This window comes from Rhopalosiphum maidis, chromosome 2, assembly GCF_003676215.2.
Source record: "Rhopalosiphum maidis isolate BTI-1 chromosome 2, ASM367621v3, whole genome shotgun sequence".
Taxonomy (NCBI): domain Eukaryota; kingdom Metazoa; phylum Arthropoda; class Insecta; order Hemiptera; family Aphididae; genus Rhopalosiphum; species Rhopalosiphum maidis.
The window spans coordinates 49,233,379-49,252,474 of record NC_040878.1 but is presented as its reverse complement, the minus strand read 5'-3'; the positions used below and the strand labels follow the sequence as shown (position 1 = coordinate 49,252,474).

At 27.4% G+C, this 19,096-nt stretch overlaps 1 pseudogene; it reads right to left on the bottom strand.

Moving 5' to 3' along the window:
- Window positions 1–4,760: 4,760 nt before the first annotated feature.
- The window catches only part of LOC113552499, a 30,124-nt pseudogene continuing 15,788 nt past the window's right edge, over window positions 4,761–19,096 (bottom strand).

Here is a 19,096-nt window from a genome sequence, read left to right as displayed (position 1 = left end):
AAGGATTTTATATTAAAATCAATAAATGGAATATGAAGTTACATTAATTTTATTGTAATGTATATATAATTATTCATTAATTAAATTTTAAAAATTGTAACTGATCCTATACTCTTATTATAAATTACAATGATTTGTTGTTACAAAATAATCAATAATTAATCATAATGGCTAATATTGACACGGCTACGACGGTAGGTGCTCGGTGAGTCCGTGACGAGCCGGTCAATATAAAAGAACAACACGAAATTCACTATTTGTACGATATATTTTCATTGATGTTAAACAACTGTGCACAATATTGCTAGTTGTCGACTGTCACTATGTCAAATGTAGACGACATAAAAGAGAATACACAAAATTATGTTTTACGCGATCTTATGACCAGTTGACGTTGTCGCAGTTGTCAGAAGACGATTCACGCAAGACAGCGAGACGGCCGGTGGTCGGTACTCGTCCGGCCCGACTTGTCTTCCCGTCCCACCCTGAGCTTTTGCGGCGAGGGGGGACAGTCGACAGTGTCGTGTCGTCGTTGCCCGTGGTGGTGGCTGATAAGGCTGCGGTGCCAGTACTTCTGTACTTTGTACCCGGTGACCGTTGTGTACCGTGTCAATATGGACATAATATACAATGTATATATAACTAAATTTAACAAATTCTATTTTATAAACTATATAAGTAAGTTCATAAATAATAAATATTAAATTATACAGGTCAAATCTAATACATTTTTATTTTAATCAGTAATAATCACATACCATAAACAAGGCAGAAAAGACTTAATTATTGTTGGATAATAATATTCCAAGATTTATTCAAAATTATTATATTATATTAATGTGAAAAAATCGATTTTTTGCATAAAAATAATAATTATATATTTTTTCCACATCGTATAACAATTATATTATTAATTTTATAAATATGTTATGTAAATGTAAAAATTATTATAAACAATACACTGTAAAAAATATATATTAAAGTACAATAGTAGTAATAAAAAAATATGTATATTTTAAACTATATAATATCTACCACTCAATATTTTCTCAAATAAATTTCTTATTTTTTTTTAACTAACATATTATTTTTTTAAATAATTTCATTGAATTTATTTTTTTTATTTTTGTAAAGAAAATCATTCTTGATAAAGTGCAAATCAGTTTAAAGTACTAAATTACTTATTCATACTTTACAATATATTATATGTAATTTTGCTAAAATTCAGATATTATATCTATCAGAGTGATTTAATGCATTTAAAACTTTTTATTTAATATAATATACAGCAAGTTATTAAAATATCTAAAAGTATGACATAAATAATGTATTGATTAATATTTAAATTTACTGTATAAAACTTGATAAAAAGTTGATGTTACGTATAATGTTCGTTATTTTGATCTCATAAAAAGACAGATATTTTGAAGAACAATAAATTATAACAATAATGTACGTTACTTCAGTTAAATACGTACATTATTATTATTCATTATTATACATTATAATCCATTCAGTGATAGATTTTTAAAAAAAATTTAATTTCTATTTTTGTATGTCATTAATGCTTATTATATATTAATTTAATTAAGAGTTTGTTATTTTGTTTAGATTGCTGTGGTAAGGGACGTTAAAATATTAAACTTTTCATTATAAAATTAATATATACAATTTAACCACGATCAGTAAAATAAATATTACATTGTTTGCATGCCTTTAGAATGCTTATATAATAGAATCAATGTAAATCATGTAATAAAATTTAAAAAAAAACCAAAATTTATTCACATCAAACATCTTTTTATGAACTATCTTTATTCGTGTCCGCGAAGTTAATATCATCGACTTTATCCTATTTTACTCAAATCTTCACAAATATTTTGGAGTTTATTTCTTCTAAAAACATATTTTAACATAAATTATTTATTTGAAAATAATTTTCAATATATTTTTTATTATTTGTCAATATTATATTAATAACGTTTAAAACTAACACATGCTCTATTATTATTTGAAGATTAATATTTACTTGAAAATAGTCTCCATAAAACATTTTCTTTTTCAATAAATTTTATGTTTTTAAATATAATACATATAATGCCTGTATTTAATTTGCAGATGCTTTAAAATCGTTTGGGCTTGGATGTAAGCTCCTAGGTAGTAAAAGTTTATGATACTGATTGCAATATCTGAATAACCTATTTGTTAAAATCACATGTTATAAATTCAATTTATGTATAATATTGTTTCTATGTTATTCAGATATAATAGATTTAACTATTTCATAATTTATCTAATTTACAAATTAAAAATGAATTTACGCTTTAATCTAATTAGCATTCACCTTAAATATTAATTTACTTGTAATGCATCATTTGTATAGATGATGGATATAAAAACTATTGTAATGTAATACAATGAGTTGCTAAGTCATTTTAATCTATAAATTAAAATTACGTCATAGTTAAATTACAGGTCATTAATATTATCCAGGAATCACTGTTTTTAGTTACCTAATATAATTAGTAATAACAGTAATATAAATACAAAATGGTCGTCCATGAAATTTATGAATTATTAGGATTTAAGAGTTGTAACAGTCTAATATTTTGTGGAATGTAGAAAAATAGCAAGTGTATATATTGCTGGTTACCTACCTAATGAGTTAGGTGAGCTCCTTAACGAATAAGTACAGATCGAATAATTGATTATAGCATTGATGGCTTAAATTATATATAAGTCTCTTTAGTGTAATATTATAAATATCAATTTATCTCAAACCTTACCAGTATTTTGGGATTTATTTGCAACCAAATTTTCCGAATTCCATAGAACAACTTCGTACATTCCTTTAACATTATCCTACTTCCTTCAAACCTTCACAAATATTTTGAAACTTATTTCTTCTAAAAACACTGTTTAACATAAATTATTTTAAAATTAATATTTACATGAAGATAGTTTCCATAAATCATTGTTTTTCAATATATTTCATGTTATTTCATAGTATACATAATGCCAGTTACCAGTATTTAATTTTCAATTGAAAAAATTCAAACAATTTCATTAACACTTATAAATACAAGAATGAATTTAATTTAAATATTCTTAGAGCGCTGTAAGAATAATTTGTGTAAAAACTTATTGTTTATTCTTTTTAAATATTAATATTTGTCACAATTCAGAACGTTGTATTTAAAAATCAAATATTTAAACTTACAGATCCAGAGAGTATAAGGAAAAATACAAAAATTACAGATATTATTATAAAAGTTTAAACTATGATGTATTTTAATATTATCTATACATTTCTAAGATTTTTATTTAATTACTCGTATTTTGTCAAAATATAATTTATAACAGTTATTGATGAATACGGACTTCACAATTATAAAGCTGTATGATGATTTATCGATACTGTGAATATAGATTAAATTAGGGTTTTTCAACCGGGGGGTTGCAGTTTCCTTGACTGGGGGGTCGTGTAGATCAAAAATAATAAAACACCAGTTTACAAATTGAACATTTTCATTTAAAATTTAGCTTTCCCAATGATATGATACAAATTTATACTAAATAAAGATAGGGAGAGGGGTCATGAGACTAAAAAGGTTGAGAAACGCTGGATTAAATATATTATATAACTTATAATATAATACATTATTATTTATTATGTAGGTAATTATGAAAATATTAGGTTGATTTACAACTGTTTAATTTTTCTAGCGTGTACAAGTTAAATATACAATGTTTTTGATTTATTTTTTATTAAATATTTTTCAACTTTACTAGCAATGATGTGAAAGTTATTTTTAATATTTTTGGTAAATTATATTAATAAAACAATGTGATTGCTATAAGTTAGTTGTAACGGGAATTTACTGTATTATATAATATCAGTAAACTTTGGGTACTCATTAAAACTGTAAATAAAAAGTATCATATATTTAATTATATAAAAAAAATAATAATAATAAGATAAAAATATCACATGCAGATATTATTATATTTATATATATATATATATATATAATATTGTATGCGCAAAGGTAATTAAATGGCGAAGGACCACTCGGCTGGTCAAGATCGAGAGTTATTGACCGTAGACAAATAAAACGAACTAAACGCTTGAAACTGGTTGTGATAGGCAAATTCATATGTCACATTGGCTTGACGGGGTACAGCAGTTTACCTATCACACAACGACGACACTGGACGGTTTTATGTTAGACCTCAGATGCTGTGTGTTTGTGGGTCGTATATCGAAGAATGAGGAGACGAAGACAAAAAGAATAAAGAAAATATTGGGTTCATCCAATTTTATAAACTAGACTTTCCTCAAATCATTATAATATTACTTTATACCTTAAACTGTGGGATTATGACGAAAATTTTTTTAACTATTTCCGAATGTCAATTAAATGATTTGATGACCTGATGGATCTACTTAAAAACGAATTGGAAGCAAATGAACAAGTTGTAAGACATTGTATTTCACCACGAGAAAATCTTATTGTTACTTTACGGTAAGTTCATTTAAATTATTACTATTCATACAAATAAAAACAACAATTTCTAAAAAACAATTTTATTGAAACTAAACAAAATAAAATAATATTTAACAATATTTAAACGTAATACAAAATAATTAACATGATTCAACTTTTTATTATGTACATTTTAATGCAGTTCAGATGACCCTTGAGAATTGTCAATGATACCGGGTGGTACTCACCTGGAGGATCCACATTTTGGTCGAATTATGTGGATGCATGGTTAAATGGAGGCGACTCTATAAGACTTGAAAGATGTGTTTGTTGTAAAATTTGTTTTTGTAAAATTAAATTATAAATTTCTATCTTCGTTTTTAAACGCAAAGCTTCAGGTACTTTTTAAATTTCTTTGTATAAAGACAAACAGAACAATTTATCTTCATCTATTTCTTTTTTCTCGGAGATATTTCTGTTATTTGAACTTTTCTCAATGATATTATCAAAATGTTCGTCCGCTGGATGGAGGTTAATTTTTTTTCTTTGTTGCTGATAGTTTGAATTTTCGTCTGCCTGATGATTGGGTATTTTAAATCTGTTTTCTTGATTCGGGTTTTCAGTTTCGTCGTTGGTTTCAAAATTACTTTCTGTTGAATTTTCGTGAGCATTTGGTTGTAGAAATTGTAACCTCCTAAAAAATAAGGAAGATGACTTGACGGGTGCTGTAGATTCAGATTTCAGATTTTTTATTTTTCTTAATTCCCTGACGTAGCCATCTCTGACACTTTTTCCATTTTTCTGTAATTTTAATCCTAAAATGACAAATATTAATAATGTAGAGCGTCGTAAAAATTAATACAGTTGATTTATATGTGTGAATTTTTGATTTTGTAAAAATTAAAGATTCAGACGCTCGTTAAAATTTTTAATTGAACCGATCGCGATATTTTTTATACTTATTGTAAGCAAAACTTACAAACAACCTTGTATTACATTTTCAAGATTTTTTGGCCAAATTATTTTTATCCACATTCAGAAAAATAAAACTAAGAAAAGTTTAGAATTTCAATTGTCTATAAAAAGCTTAAAGTCAAAAGTTTTCAAAAATTGTACCACTTACAGATGATTTCAATATAAACATTTGGTGAAAATTTCAAGTATCTACAAATTTTAGTTTTTGAGTAACGGCTAAATAAAAAAATGTTTTTACTATCTAAATTTTTTTTTAAAATTAGATTCACAAATTGGCTATTTTCGAATATTTTGGAAATTTATTATCAATTTTTTAGTTTTGTATTTTCAGTATTAAAAAATAAAAAATGTATACTAAAAATATAGCACAAGTGTTTATGACTTATATTTAAAAGAATTTTTATAAAAATATTGATTAGAACAAAAGTTATTTCATTATTTCATTTGTCAGATCTCCCTGAGACACCTATATATACAGGGTGTATAATAATAATTTACTATTGATAAGTTGTATCTGTATTTATTTTTTATCACAAAAATAATATAAGTACTTATCAATAGTTATTATTTTTTTTTATGTCAACTAATTTTTCATTAATTATTTTATGTATTTTTCCATGACGTTGGTACGACGTGATTACATTATGAATGAATATTTATAGTGGCTAAAATAATAATAAACCTTTTTCCGACGAATTCTGAAACGGCATGGTTTATTTTCATTGTTACCGTAAATATGGGAATTGAAATTTCGTCGCGAAAAATGGAATAATGGATTACATACACTATTGTTCATTTACTTCTCACACATTGACATAGACAAAACGTACAAGTAATATGAAATTCCTAGACACTAATCCTTAAAACATGGTATGCTTCAGCCCCTTTAAAAGAGATCTGATCTGAATTAGTTTCGCTCTGAACGTTGAAGGATTTTCTGCCAGTTTCTGGTCCTTTTTTTTTTTTTTTTGTAGCTCGAGCATATGAATTTGAAGAAAACGAGTTAAAATTTGAAGTAGTGTTTAACATTTTACATGATATTTACAGTAACATTGATGATAATACTTTGTGCTGCATGATAATTAACATTTTAAGTTTGCGTAGATTTAGTTTTTTTTTTGGGCAAACAGTTAATTACAAAAAAAAAAAAAAAAAACATACTGAAATAAGTAAATAATAATAAAAATAATGACTTACCTTTCATTTTCTTATATCCCGGTCTTAAGCCTCCACGCATTTTGTGAAAAGTCTCCTAATAACAACAAAAATATTTACATTCATTAAACTATAATAGAAAGTACATTATAATAATATAATATACATTACACAATATAACATGCATGCGTGTATTGTTTATATTTGAATCAAAGGGCCACGTGTTTGTATAATATTAGAGGTACATTAATCATGGTATGCTAATTTTAATTGTAAATAATAACACGCATAATATTTGTATAATATAACTGCTCTGAATTAAATAATTAAATGTATTGAAAAAAACATTAAAATACACTTGACATTTTGAAAAATGCACTAAAATTCCTTTTAAATACATTCAAATTGCAAAAAAGTCAGTATATAAAAAATTACAATAGTGTATTAAAGAATAATGGTTTATCAAATATAAAAATTTAAACTAAAATAAACGTAAAATAAAAAACTTAATTTGACATATAGAACATGTAAAATAATTATAAGCCTAAATTAACAAAAATTTATAAAATGTCTGTAAAAATTGTGATTGATGGATATGTTAAAAATATCAAAAATAATAATACAAAATATACCTAAAAAGTAAAAAATAAAATCAATGTTTCAAAAATGAATTCATTATTCTCTAATTTTACTTTGCTTTGATACAACTATGTCTTATAGTATTAAGTATGGTAAAAATAATGTAATTTCCTTTACAAATCCACAGCATTAATTATTATAATAATTGAATGTTTTAATACTCACAAAATGTTCAATGTTATTCTCCTCCATTTTCCTTTTATTACTTAGGGACATCAGCCTAAATTTGTCTACCAATACTTCAATGGGATCCGCCTTATAATATAATTACGAATTTCAATAATTTAGAGTGTAATAATAATAATAATCATTATTTAAAAATTATAAGTTTATAATATTTTATTGTATATATTTTAATCATAGTAATATAATATGTACCCGAATTTTACAAGTACTCGTACGTTATATTAAGTTTACATTGAAAATCTCCAATCACGGAGCATAGGGAATTAAACCCATGAATATGGAAAATTTAATTTTTCGTATCTATATATTTATATTCTATACAATATTATTTTATAATATTTATGTAAATAAAATATATGTAATACATGTAAAATTATGAAAACTCAGTATTGGTTACACCACTATACTAAAATCTTGTTTTTTTTCTAAAATTTTTGGATAATAATAATTGCGTCTGAATAATATTTAAACTGTATAATTTAGATATTAAACGGATATAATATTATTTAGTTAATAGTTATATTTTTAATAGCATTTTAATGTGAATACATTATAGATTATAGACAAATATTCAACAAAATCTTAGATTTTGATTAAAGCGTATTGTGTACTCGATATACGGAGTGACTTTTTTATTATTTTAGGTCAAAATACAAAAAATTGGCTATTTTCCCCCAACAAAGAAAAATTAAAAATAATATCTCCATATGTTCTTAAGTTATATTATATTAACTTTGTTTTTTAAATATATTATCTCTGAATTATTACCTAACAATTATATTGTTTTAATGCATTTTTTTAAATTTAATTGCAGATTCGCAACTAGAATCAAATTTGCATCAGATACAACGAATATTGAGTTCCTATAATTTATAATACGGATGTACTGTACACAAAACTACAAAACAAACTATTTTAATTTAAAAAAAAAAATGGGAATGATTTTAGTGCAAAAAAAGGTTTGGAAGATAATGGATAGGTACGTTAATTTTTTTAAAGAGAAAAATCAACAAAAGTTGACCGTGAAGAAATACGGCGTATCTCATTTTTGAAGGTAGTTTAGGTCAAGTTGTTGTGCGCAGGTAATAGTTACTTCAAATTTAATCACATAAATCTTCATCACTGATGAAAAAGACGATTATCATCGTAGTCGCATAAAAACTAACACATATTTGTGACAATAAAGTGCAGTACGTATGACTTTCTCACGTGCCTTCGGAGATAAGGAGTGACCGAATAAAGGTATCTGCCACCAAGGAGAAAGCTAGTGTTTACTTTGTTAGAAACACTGCAAAAACTTTTGCTAAAGCTACCAACCACTCTGGTCTGTATGATCTTGTAATTTTATCACAATGATGCGAACGAAAACTAGACTTCATTTTTTTAACGAGCTAAATCAGTGTTTAGATTTGGATTCACGTTTTCAGAAAGTTCTTTGTTTCAGATACCTTATTATATTACAGCACAATTTATAATATATACAGTGGCGTCATTTGGGAGAGGAGCAACTTGGGCATTTGCCTTAATCTAACATTTACATCAATCTTAAGTCGGCACATTTAAAAATGATAAGAAGTCTTATTTTTAACTACTAAAGATCATTGTTATAAATCATTATATTGAATATTGATATTTTATAAGTAAAGATTTATTCTTCATTTTTTTGTTGTATTTTTTAAAGAAGTACCTATATTATATTAATAATCAAGATGTTTAGTATTTACATTATATGACTGTAAATACTGCTAACTTGTAAATCTGCAGTATTAATAGGTAATAGGTATATACCTGTTATCTATTTATTTACACATTACTCAATTATTATATATTTGACTTTCTAATTTTAATAAATATTTGATAAAATTGTTTGTATTTAAAAATTCAAAATCCTGTGTGTGACATTCATATACCTGAAAATTTACCCCCCTCCCTCACCATTTATGGCACTATTCTGTGAATTGCATGGAAAACATTGTGAGTTGGCAAATCAGTTATATAGTAGTTCCCCTAGTCAAAAACTGAAATGATGCCACTTTATAAATATATAATATATACATATCCTCCTTCCTTTCCCCAAAAAAATCCAATTATATAATCGGCTCTCTCCGAAATAAAAGTCTTTATATGCCACTGTTGTAATTGTTAAGAGATCTTAACGATTAGCTTTTAGCCATAAAGCTGTTGGATGCCACACGTACCTTTTTTATCCAAAAAGTTTTCGTATATTTTTGGTATCGTGACTTAGAATCAATTTTTTTAATCATCTTTACATCAGTATGTTCATATGGATGATGATGATACATTTTGTTTAAATTATAATTGAAACAATTGGTAACAGCTATACTAGATTTGTTGTTATATGAAAATCTATTTACAATGAATTGTTTATCCTTAATTCAATAACAAAATAATTGATGATTTCTTTTCAGCCACCAACATAATATATTATTATACTTAAATTATCATACCAAAACAAATCCGAAATTAGTTTTAAGTATCTCTTTATGCCCCACCTGCAAATATATTAACGACAAATAAAATCGTTTATATCATCAATTTTATCATTATATCAATATTATTATTATATTATAAATTTATATTATACGAACAGTCCTCCGATCAGAATCGTTGTTTGTATACTATGATATCATATAATTGAATTCAAATTTAATACACTCATAGTAGTGACCCACTCAAATATTCGACGTATGCTATATAATTTATGATTGAATTCAAATTTTATACATTTTTATAAATTATAATTAATAATTATCTATGATCAATGACAAATGACAATGTAGTTCCTATAGTATTTATACAAGTTATATGATATTGAAGTTACTGATATTCTACTTTAATATATAATATAATGAAAGAATAACAACAAAACATTTAAAATAGAAGCAGTTTTTATAGTACAAAGATGGATTTAAAATTATTTATATTTTATAGTGTTTATTATAGAGTAGCACAAGGTAAAAACAATAATATAAAAGTTATTAAAACAGTTAAATAATTAAATTTAACGTTTACTAAAAAATACGTGAAAAGTCTAGTACTTATCATTAAAATTAAAATTTACAAAAATTGTAAAAATCGAGTATTGCATCCACCGCAGTATATTTATTATACTCTTTGGAAAAATAATAAGTCCGCTACAAAACTCGTATTGCATTTTGTCCGTTGCCCAGGAGATAATATTCGTCGTGATGTTCATAACACGTTGATCCGATTGAATTATTATACTACAGTATAGTTTTTAGTTTATATGTTATATCAATCAATTTTTCGTTCAAAAAGGTTTATTTTTATTTCACTTTATATAATAATAAGTAATAGCTTAATAATTTGTATATTTTATTTTATTTTCACAAACGCAATTTTATAATACGTGTATTGTTAAAAATGTTCAAACGACTTTATGGACGGAGTTAAGCGTAAAAACGGTAGTATATAGTATATATTATTATTTGATTTTTTTTTTTTATATTTGACTCGACACTGTCGCGTAAATAGCTAATTCAGTGTTGTGTTGTGTACATGTGTGGATAAGTAAAATCAGTACTGTAGAGCGCGTGTACAGAGAAACAACTACCAAGTTCGGATGTTTAAATTTAACCACAGGAAACAAATTATTTTATTTTATTATTGTTGTAGTTTTAAATAGTAGTGTTTATAATCAATGGTTTATACTTAAAATAATTAAATACTACTCTAATTTAGTAATGTGACAAATTAATTTTCTAATGTAATGAATCGTCGAGATCAACTGATGTAGATTATTCATTTATTTCCATAAATAAAAAATTATTATTGTTATTTATATCGTCAATTTTTCCGAATTATTTGGAATCGGTATAGACTAGATTTTCTTCTTGCTCTACAGATTTAGTTTTAATAGGTACGTTTTTTTAAACATCTACTGTGATAAACTCGTTGTAATCGGGTTCACTACTAACATTTTTAACTCTACAATGCCAAATTATTATTATTATGCACTTATTGGTTAGCCACTCTTCTCCACTTGTAATCGTTTCTATACGGTATCAATATAATAGGTATTCAAACATTTAGTTTGGTCTCAGTAGAGACAAAATACTTAATAAATCAAATACAATATACAACTCAACATTTATCAATGCAAATTAATTATTTATAAAATAATTATAATAAAAATTAACATACATTGTTTTAAATGTTATAACTGTAAACGACGATTAGATATGGCGAATTTATTTAGTATTTCTTTATTTTTAAAAGTTAAAACTACAAAAAATTGCTCTAGTATATGATTGACTTTATTCTGTCAGATTTAGATTATCAATTTCAAACGATCAAAACTATACAAAAAATGAAAAAAAAATAATAAAAAAAAATAAAATAATTGATATCGTATAACAACTATTAATAGCTAAAATTATCAAATAAATATATTATATACATAATATAATAATAACCATTATGTGTATCACATTATTCGGTTTGTCCGGCGCATTGTACTGACAATTTAACTACATTTATGCGTAGAGAAACAGATTAATGAAAATATAATACGTATATTATAATGTCCAATCGAAGTGTTTCAACATTTATACTATCTTCAGCTGATTTAACCAGACACTCAGTGTTAGTATATTGTTAGCCAATAATTTAATAATACATAGCTAGCCGAATGGATATTTCTATAGTTTGAAGTGTTATGAAGACGTTTAAAATATTTTTTTTTTTTTAAAGATTTAAATCGTTTAAAAGTTTAATGAGCACTGAAAAAATAACTATATTGAGTCACGAGTTAATGCTATATAGGTAATACCATATAATAGAAAATTGTAACTTATTGCAACTTGCATGTATTATTGCAGGCAACAGCCAGATAGGTATAAAGGTATAATAATATATATATATAAATACAAAGGTAATAACTTTTTGAGTTATCTCGACATCAGTATGGTCAATAAATTGTGGATGACGATGATACATTGTGATGAAATTTGAATCGAATTAATTGGTAATTATAATACTAAACGATTTTTTGATTTGCGTATTTAGAATCCAATATTGTAATAATTTGGCTCATTTTATAAATTGATTGGCCTGTATAATTGATAGTGGCTTACACTTAAGTGGTCTAAAAAAAATTGAAATGACGCCACTGTACCTACATAGTATTATTGTCTGCAATCAGTGGCCGATATATATTAATATTGTTGCGACTCGACATGGACATCCGACAGTTTCAGCGACCCAAAGCCTTTCATTCGTTTGTATGGTGTCGAGCGCGGGCAGATGCGGTCGTTGTATGCCGCGGTTTTCACGATGCACGAGTATACACCGCGGATGTAGTACGATATTAGTGCGCACTCGTGTTTGTATGTGTTGTCGAAACCCATTCGTATAGGCGTGAGCCGAGTGCCGATAAACGAATATCGCGTAGTATTCGCGTGACTGCGTGTGTTACAAACACGCGATTCAGCCGATCACGCCATGTGAGCTGCTCCAGTTGGTGATACGCACAGTCGTTCTCGATATGTTCTTCCTTCAGTAGTGCCTTCACGGGAAAGCCGGGTTGGGGGTTCATGTCCGTCCCAGTTTAGATTAATTTTCAGATTACAACCCTCCCCATCCATTTCACCACTCCAGGTCTGGGAGAAGTAAAAAATTATTTTATATTAGAGGGTATTAACTAACTCCTCTCACCTCCCCGTTTAATTTTGATTTTTTTTTTTTTTTTTTGTGGCGAGGAGTGCGAATTTTAAACCTATGCCTACGGAATGTTTACAGAAATAGTATACACTCTACTTTTATAAACTAGTGTTTAAGAATTATTAGCGACTCATAAAAACTTTAAAATATATTTATGTTCTCTACGGGGGACTCGCTTATGTAGAATAATAAGCAATGCCAACATTTCTACAACCGCACTTTTTTGTTGTGCGCTCTGTTTTGCAATTATGAGTCCATCGTGTTTATGTAGGTACTAGAATTTTAGATAAGATCAAATTAAATAGTATCGGTATTACCAATATTGGCAACATTCACCAATATCGTTATACAAAATATATCGACATTCGCTAGTAAATGTTTACAAACCGTACAAATTTAATCAATATGCCAACATTGCCAACATTCACCAATGACTTTGGTGTATGGCGAAATTTACCAGTGACTGTCAGCACTCACCAATTGCGGTCTTGCGGACATTTGCAGTAACATGTATATGATGGATGTCGTTCAGTCCCGTCGTGCCACCGCAGCAGCTATAGACGTCACTGCATTCAAAGGTGTGCCGACCATTGGTTGTTCCAATGTTTGGCTGTATCACACGGTATATATATATATTTTTTTTTTATCTTGTCTGGACGAATATGGGACGTCTTCCACACCGACATTGCAGTATTTTTGTACGATTGGAAAATACCGTTTGCGGTTTGGATCGGCTGCTTTACCTATCGGTGGGCGCATATTATATTTATTTATATATTAGAACTAAAAAAAAAGCCACAGTTAAAATTAAAATTATTATAATGATTGAATGTTTTAATACTCACAAAATGCTCATTGCTGTTCTCGTCCGTCTTTCTTTTATTGCTTAACAACATCAGCCTAAATTTGTCTACCAATAATTCAACGGGATCCGCCTTATAATATAATTACGAATTTCAATAATTTAGAGTGTAATAATAATAATAACCATTATTTAAAAATTATAAGTTTATAATATTTTATTGTATATATTTTAATCATAGTATTATAATTTGTACGTGAATTTTACAAATACTCGTACGTTATATGAAGCCAGGTTACATTGGAAATCTCCAGTCACGGAGCATTGAGAATTAAACCCATGAATTATACACAAGATAAATATTATTCAGGTATATGGAGAATTTAATTTTTCGTACTTATATCTTATACAATATTATTTTATAATATTTATGTAAATAAAATATATGTAATACGTGTAAAATTATTAATACTCAAAAAAAAAAGTCAGTATAAAATAAGTTACAATAGTGTATTAAAGAATAATGATTTAAAAAAAATATAAAAATTCCAAAAGCGTTAAATATTTTAAATTAAAATAAACGTAGAATAAATAACTTAATTTGACATGCTTACAAAAAATGTAAAATAATTATATGCTTAAATTAACAAAAATTAATACAATTTCTGTAAAAATTGTGATTGATGGATATGTTAAAAATATCAAAAATAATAATAAAAAATATACCTAAAAATAAAAAATAAAATCAATGTTTCAAAAATGAATTCATTATTCTCTAATTTTACTTTGCTTTGATACAAATATGTTTTATAGTATTAAATATGATAAAAATAATTTAATTTCCTCTACAAATTCACAGCATTAATTATTATAATAATTGAATGTTTTAATACTCACAAAATGTTCCATGTTGTTCTCCTCCATTTTCCTTTTATTACTTAAGGACATCAGCCTACATTTTTCTATCAAAAGTTCAACGGGATCCATCTTATAATATAATTAAGAATTTCAATAATTTAGAGTGTAATAATAATAATAATCATTATTTAAAAATTATAAGTTTATAATCAAAAAAGAAAAAATAAGGTAGAATAAGGCAAGCAAAAAGGCCTTACTACTTAAGAGTAAAAATTACTAACATCAAAAAATGTAGATCTAAGAACAAGAAACGTTTAATTAATACATACGTATGGAGTACAACAATATATGGTTGTGAAACATGGACGTTGAACAAAAAAGATGAAACCACTATAGAAGCTTTTGAAATGTGGTGTTGGCGTAAACGTTTTTTCTATTATGGAGAAAATAAAATGGACGGTATTGAAAACTAACGAAGAAGTATTAGATTTAGTCAAAGAGAAAAGAACATTGCTAAATAATTTAAGATCAAGGCGATGGCATATGATAGGCCATATGTTAAGACATAATGAAGATCCATAGCCTAATACTGGAAGGTATGATAGAAGGGAAACGCGGAAGAGGTAGACCAAGAACGTGTTATATAAGTCAAGTAATCAAAGATGCAAAAGTCGATTCGTACAAACAACTCAAAGACAAATCACAAGACAGAGAATCACGGAGAGAACATTTATTGTAGACCAATCTACGGGTTGAATACTAAGAGAAAAAAAAAGTTTATAGTATTTTATTGTTTATATTTCAATCATAGTGATATAATATGCACGTGAATTTTACAAATACTCGTACGTAATAATATTAAGGTTACATTGAAAATCTCCCGTAAGCATTGGGAGCATGCTCCCGGAGCATTGGGAATTAAATCTATGAATTATACGCAAGATAAATATTATTCAGGTATTTGGAGAACTTAATTTTTCGTATCACACTGCTATATATATTTATATTTTATACAATATTAATTTATAATATTTAAATAAATAAAATATATGTAGTACGTGTAAAATTATGAACATTCAGTATTGGTCACACCACTATACTATAAAATACCTTGGATTATTAAATCATTATATTTTTTTGTAATAACTATAGTATATAATAATATATTGGCCTGCTTTGTTGTTAGTATACCTTACTCAAAGTTGAAATGACGCGCCTGGTTAGAATATGGAATGGAAGCTAGACAAGGGAATGATGACGATGCAGTTTAATTATCGGGGGGGGGGGCTCTATGGTCGTATTCGGTCTTGTGCTGCAATGACCATAGAGTTTACAACAACAACGGGGGTAAATATTCTTATTAGCTAACTTAAATTAGTCTACGGAAAGTTGGCGATGGTGGATAACGATGATGGTTACGATCAACGCCTCAGCGGAGACGTACTACGACCTGGCCGGCCTCTCTCACACAACTCACCTGCCCTAGTTGCTAGCGGACTTACGTGAACTGATGCTGACGCTATGGCGCCGATAAAATAAAACGCTTACAGATTTTTTCGGATTGCAGTGATTTATTGAGAGTATTGTTGATAAAAATAATAGTTTATAATATAGGTAGTATAGTAATCTGTCGTGCCGCAATAGCGACGAAGAACAACAATAATTTGAAATACCTCAAAAGCGTGGTAATTTATATTTTATATTATATAATAACAAAATAGAATTTGGGCTGTAGTAGCCACCGATCGATAACAAACGATATATGTATATGAAAAAGAGGCAATGAAATATAATTATTGATACGAATAATAATAATAATAAACAAGGATGTTGGACGCAGAATAATTAAACAAATAATAATAATTTACAGGTAATACGAAAAGAATAATGAAAATAAGACATATGCGGCAAAAGGCCGACCAATAATTGATCACAAAACAAGAAAATAAAGAAAATAAACACACATAATAAAATTATAATATCTACACAATTACAGAGCTGAGTGGTGTATGAAGGCGACGAGAGAGATTAAAACGGTCACCGTCGTGCAGAGTAGCGTTACGATAAGCGACTAGCTTTCGGCACAAACAACTATTATATAAGTGTACTCTATGTCTCTATAAACAATCAATAATAAGCGTCCATTTTATAGAATATATTTTTTTTAATAATAAATAATATAAAAAAAAAAAAATCCACTGTACTTACTCATCAAAATGTTGTAAAAACTTTTGGTTTTAGATTTTCAAGATTATTACTTCAAATTTCTCAGTGATTATTTAAAAAAATGAATGGTATGTAGAGGTATTCGTAGTTAGATAATAAAATAATGGTATGATATTACTTTTCATTGTTCAAATTTTGAATTTACATCGAATATACTCAAATATTAAAAATAAATTAAAAAATAACATAAATAATATTATTATGTTAAATAACCAGCCATAAAATAAATTGTTAATATTTCCGCGTGACATATAAATCAATGTTGGTATAGTTAATAGTATGTATAAGGCATAACGGCAAAAAGTTTTAAATTATTAAAGGTAATCAGTTTTAATATTTATTATTTTTTGAATTCCAAAAAACACTAAAATCTTTATGCTTTTGTTTGTATACATGGTTTTAAATTTCAAAATTCAAATTTCTATAAAAATATTTTACAATTTTTACGTGGAGTTGTGTTTTTATTACATAATATATAACATATTATAAATAATATCTAATAATTGGCTAAATATTAAAAATATTATGATAAATTTAATTTCATGCCGTAGTTTTAGAGGCAATTAAATGTAATATTGTTTTTTTATTTTTAGATACAGTTGGAAAAAAAATCGCCATGCAAATATGGTGTAAACAAAAATTTAATCCCCGCATCGAGAATCAATAAATATAATATAATATTAGGCATTTAAATCAGTGTTTTCAATAAATAATTGTATTGTAATTTTATTTAATCAATTACCTTTCATTATATTTTAAAATATATAACATTAAAAAAAACCGGTGAATCCACTTCTGATGTTTATTAAATATGTTTTAAGTGTAAATACTAAATGGGGACTAATAAATTATAAATATGTATTCAAATAAATGATATTTAGCATAAAAATTAAACAGCACTTTTTAACCGCATTAATTTATTAAATAAAAGCTCGTTTATTAATTTAAAAAATATAAATAGGTACACAGATGGAATAACATAACTCGTTTTTTGTAAACTTTTTGAATAAACGTACCACAAAATTAAATCGTTAATGTTATTTACTGAATACTTATAACCATTATAAATATAAATCAACATTGTAATTAGTTATCATTAATGTAAGGTACTGTGGTGATCGTCTTCCGTACCAGTGAGATACGACGGCGCACGGCGCTGGATGTGCTCAGCATGATGTAAGACAATAATAGTGTTGTCTTAAATCATGGTGCACAGTCATAATTGTATATCGTTATTGGAAACACATACTTGTAAAATATAACAAATCAGCGACGAATGTTAACGACGTCTCGTCGATGAAAACATTATTGAATTTATTATAATCTCATATTGATGGGTGTGATCTTAGGTATACTCATCAACCATGAAAAGTCAGTGCACCGGTTATTATGGACATGACCGACGGCAATTACGTGCATGCACAGAAGAAGAGGTGGTTCTGTACCCCAATAAGTCACCAGTCATAACTATTATAGGAACAATTTTGGATATGTGGTATCCGGAGCATCCGTCAGACACGTGCTCCGCGGGGCCGACCGCGGTTTTCCACCGAGCGAAGTGGCGTCAAACGAGTGGTCCCGCTGCATTAGGTTTGTGAAAATATAGTACACGGCGCCGAAAACCTTTGCCATCAGCCGAAGTCGACGGACAGGACGACTGCGACACACGGATAAAACGCTACAGTTAATATTAACTATACATTGGTCGGTTATAGTATGTCAACTACGCACGTTATTCGGTCACTCGAAGATTCTGGTGGTTTACTGGTTAGCTATAAAATCGCGTGTAACGATACCGTAACTACAGTGCCAAATATTACGTTTCGGTCGTATTGTTACGTTACGATTAATTGTCGAGCTCTCTTAATTAAGTAACGATTCCCGTCACTGTTATTGCATCATCGTTGTCCGCTCCGGTACCGCTAGCCACCGTGTCACCGTCGCCGTGGGGCCATGCGATTGTAAAAAGTGGCCTAACGGCGTCTAGAACAGAGCGTGCGACACCCGCGAACTGGTCACGCCGAGGGTTGCCGGAGGACGCGCGTTATTAACTTATCTGGAGACT